A 4,655-nucleotide genomic window follows, 5' to 3' on the forward strand; every position below is an offset into this window, starting at 1 on the left:
ATGCTAAACTAACTAGCAGACTCTGCGCAGAAAATCAGCTAGTTCAAAACTCCACCTTCTGTTTGCTGATTGGCCCAGGTAAAATGAACTACAAGCTGGGCAGAAAATCAAGGTACAGTATTGTTCTCTGACTGGCCTGGATGAAAATTCTCCTGAAGAAATGCTTGTCTCTATTGCTTCTCGGCCTTTGGGCTAAGATCAAGTGTAGTATCTGTTCTTATCAGTTTAAAATCTGATACGTCCCCTACCCGGGGACCATATATTAAATTGATTTTTGGAACAGGGAGATGGAATAGGGGCTTGCTCCGTCCACTCCACGCATCGACCTGGTATTGCAGTATCTCCAGGAACGGTGCACCAAAAAAAAAAATCCTTGTCTATGGGAGAAATCCCAGATGGAGCAAGTGAGGGGAAACTAGAGCAGAACTGTGGAAGGCAAGGCTGGTTGCCCACCACAGGCACCCTATAGAGATTGGCTACCAGGAGTGGGGTTCGAACCCACGTGGGCATATGCCCATTGGATCTTAAGTCCAACGCCTTAACCACTCGGCCATCCTGGTACATGTAGTATGTGCCAATTACTACACAAAATGCCAACATTTTCTGTGATTTTATTGTTCACTGACTCTTGCTTGCATACACATTTCAGTCTCAAGTGTGAAAACAGCTACATCCAAAATGGTGAATACATGAACTATGAGATTGTTTGCTCCTTTTTGTAAAAAAGGTTGAGCAGCACAAATAGTACTCTGCTATCCACCTTTGTTACTGTTCATCTAATCGCACGAGTACAGGAAAACTATTGATTGCAGCCATCCGTAGCACACATGGGAAATTTCACACCGATGTGGGACGTTTCTAAACACTGCCAATCTGAGACCTGGATTCAGGAAGCTTCAGTGTCAGATTAAAAAAAAAAAAAAAACCTACTGTTGCTGTGTATGCAAACGACCGAAATTCTACAGCTTCACTTAAAAATGGTGTCGTGTAACCAGGGTCTTAGCTGGTATAAATGTATTTTGATGTATTAACTGGATAATCAGAGAGCAAATATTAAAACAATTGTCAGAACTGCTGTCATTGGTTCTTTATAGTCCCCATCGTAACAGCACAGTTGCCTCGACTTGACTGCCACCTTATTGAGAGACAGAAATGCTGACTAAAAAGTAAGCCTCAAACTGTTAACTGCCTTCAACTGTTTGAASTGCGAGCAGCAAGAAAACTGATGGTCACACATCTGCAGTGTTTTATGCCGGAGATAAGTTGAGTTAAAAATAATGTTTTCTTCTGGTTTTGAAAGAAATRTTTTGAGTGCATTTTCAGCACTCTGAGGGGATTTGAGAGAAAACTATTAAGTAAGYAGAAAGGAAACAAAAATAAAAAAATTAATGCTTATATTTTGATATATAATTTGCATATGCACTAAAAGGTGTAGGTGTTAGACGATTTTGTTGGGAAAAGAATTAATGAGACGTTATTAACAGACAGTTTAACATTCAAATCTCCAAAAATACTAAAACTTCAGTGATTTGCTATACTGCACTAAATGAAAACATGTACCACATTAATAAGTTTTGTTTGATCTCCTATTCTTGTTTGAAAAGAAAGTCTCAAGTTACAACGTTGCTGAGTTTCTGTTGGACTATAAAAGCCTCTAAATACTGTGGATCTTCTAAATGTCATCATTATATTATTCTCTTAAAAAAAATAAAATAAAAATAAACATTGAGATCCAAACAGATCCATGAAGTGAAAACCAGAACAGGTGCTGCAGTGCTGTAAATGCTTGTGTTGACTGACAGTAGTTTTTTTGGTCCATGTAGTGATTACCCCTCAGAACTGGGTCTGTTTTTTTTAATTCAGTTTGCCTCAGGGCCCATAGAAATAAAATTTAAAAAAAAAAGAAAAACTAAGAGGGAGAAAAAAAATCAGGGCCACTCAGGGTTGTTATTTGGCCTTGTCTTGTGTACAGAGATTTCTCATGAATTTCTAATCACCAGATGATTTTTTTTTGGGCCATAGATGATGAAACGTCCAAACTATTTGCAATTTTACTTTGAGAAATGTGGTTCTAAATAATAAAACCAATACATTTGCCCAGGTAGGTTTTTTTTTTTTTTTTTTTTTTTTTTTTTGGAGTGGACTATCTCTAAGGGAAAAAAATTGTATAGGTCCTCTGGATGAGTTCTTCTTTAATGAAACATTTCGTCTCTCCTCCAAGAGACTTCTTCAGTCTGAGAGTTTCAGGCAAAATTCAGGCTTTTGAGTCCTGCCTCCAGGTGACTGATACTCACATCACATGGCTATCGTTCACACCTAATTAATACCTATTGTTAACAGGGGGTGAGGAGATTCTGCCAATGGCAGCACTGTAGGAGGGGGACAGCTGAAAACGGAGGCCCCCACCTCTGTTTAATGATGGACGGTCTTTCTTCACAAAAATGGCTTCTTTTACTCCTCTCTCAAACCAACGTTCCTCYCTATCAAGAATGAGAACATCCTCATCTCTGAAAGAGTGACCGCTGGCCTGTAAATGAGTGAAAACTGCAGAGTTCTGGCCATTAGAATTAGCTCGTCTGTGTTGGTACATTATTTTGAACAGTGGTTGCTTTGTTTCCCCGATGTATAACTGGTCGYAGTCGTCCTGGCACTTAACAGCATATACAATATTGCTCTGTTTGTGCCGGGGCACCAGATCTTTGGGGTGAACCAGCCTTTGCCGTAATGTGTTTTGGGGTTTGAAAGCTACTGGGACATCATGTTTAGAAAATAAACGTCTGTTTCTCCGAAACACCCACAACATACGGAATAACCACTGGTTTGGGTCTGGGTTTGGGGTCTTCATTTTCACCTGAAGGTTGCAATTGAATCCTGTCTGTGTTTCCTGTCTGCTTTCAAGAAAGCCCAGTCAGGATAACCACACTGCTCTATCTAACCACACTATCTCTAAGTTTTTATTAATTTGTTTTTTAAATGGTGGTGGTGTATTTGTTATCTATTAGCAAAATATCTCATGAGCCACTATCTGAAAAATCCATCCATTGAAATGCTGAATGATTAAAACCACAATGGGTCCCCTAAAACTTCCTTCTGACTCAGATCTACTTTTAAAACTTGATTTCTGATTAAATAAAGCATTAAGTTTTAATGTAGTTTTAATGGGTAGAACTGAGTGCTGGGAGAGCACTGATTTAAACCCAGTTGGAGGTGAATTCACTGTAGTTAAGGAGCAAATATTCTGCCATCTTTCTTTCGGCTGATCTTAAAAACACTTGATTTTACTGCGGTCTTGGTGCAGCAGCAGAGGGGTTTGCACTTGATGGGAGTAAAAGGACACCAGCAGGGACCTATTCAGGTATTTTCTGCACTCTTCTCTGTTTTTGTTGTTCGTTTTAAGCCTCCAGATGCAGACAAAGACAAGACAAAGGCGGATAATAATGTTTTCATCCATGTCTGCCTGTTACCAAGCTACTCATGAACCACTGGATGACCTAAAAGTGCCACTGACATCAAATTTTTGTAATAAATATGAATGCATTTTTGGAAAAATACCACTGATAACATATTTCACAAACAATTTCAAGCTGCTAAGTTGAACAGTTGTTGAGATATTTTTATGTGAAATAACAGGAAGTGATGTCAAAGGGGACTATCTGCATCTAAACAGAGCATTACTATAGTCAAAAACACAGACTGTAGTGAAGAATCTGGTGTTTCTTTAGATTATTTTAAGCAGTGGTGGGCAGCGCTAATCCAAAAATTAGCTCCGCAATTTCTAAAACGCTTATGAAAATATTTAGGTACAAAAAACTTCAAAAGAGCTGATGCCAAAGAAAATCTAGCAGAAGCTAATTTTAAAGCACAAGTTCAATTTGACACTTACTAACTGGCAACAATTCATGTAAAATATATGCATAACACTGCCAACTAGCAGTGTATGAACTCTTTTACAACTTAATTCTACAACCGCCAATTACTGGGGATGTGATTTCCTGAAGCAGACCTTTAGCTGCTGGTGTAAAAATTAAGAAGTTGTTGCGGATTGCTAGTTCGGCTGCTTCTTTGTCTTTTTCTTTTGTTTGTTGTGGATTTTTCATTAAAGAAGCATCAATAAAGTAATTTCAAAACTGTTCATTGGAAAACTGAAGCGATGCATTCTGGGTACATGACGGATTTGATTTGTGATGGGAAACGAAAGCACAGTTGCTCCAATTGACCACTAGGATGTCTGTCATCATCAGCATAACATCTTTAAATCATTTCTGAGTCTCTAACCCCATTGGCCGATTGCTTTGACCAATTATGTCAAGTACTGAGCTCCAGCGTTTAAACTTTATTATTTCTTTAAAAAGGAGCTCCGATTGTAAAGAAAATATATCAATACATAAAATTTTTTTAGTATGGATTATAAAAGTTAACGGTTTTTGCTATTGCCATCCTGCTACATAAGCAGACTCAAAGCATTGTGGGAAATGAGAGCCGTACCTTCCGCTGTTCAAGATTATGATGACTGGTAGATAATTAGTTATTAGCGGTGCTGCATTTTAATTTTAGAAAGCGCAAATCTGTTTATAAATTATAAAAATTAGTAAGACCGCTAAAGCGCAAACAGAATATTTAGGTCCGCAATTAGTGGATTTGCGCTTTAGCGGGTT

At 38.3% G+C, this 4,655-nt stretch overlaps 1 non-coding gene across 1 annotated transcript; it reads right to left on the reverse strand.

The window, feature by feature from the left end:
• Positions 1–477: 477 nt before the first annotated feature.
• Positions 478–560, reverse strand: trnal-uaa (transfer RNA leucine (anticodon UAA)). The gene has a single exon. It is a non-coding gene; the product is annotated as a tRNA-Leu (tRNA).
• Positions 561–4,655: the final 4,095 nt, after the last annotated feature.

Source organism: Austrofundulus limnaeus, unplaced genomic scaffold (genome assembly GCF_001266775.1).
Source record: "Austrofundulus limnaeus strain Quisiro unplaced genomic scaffold, Austrofundulus_limnaeus-1.0 Scaffold310, whole genome shotgun sequence".
Lineage (NCBI taxonomy): Eukaryota > Metazoa > Chordata > Actinopteri > Cyprinodontiformes > Rivulidae > Austrofundulus > Austrofundulus limnaeus.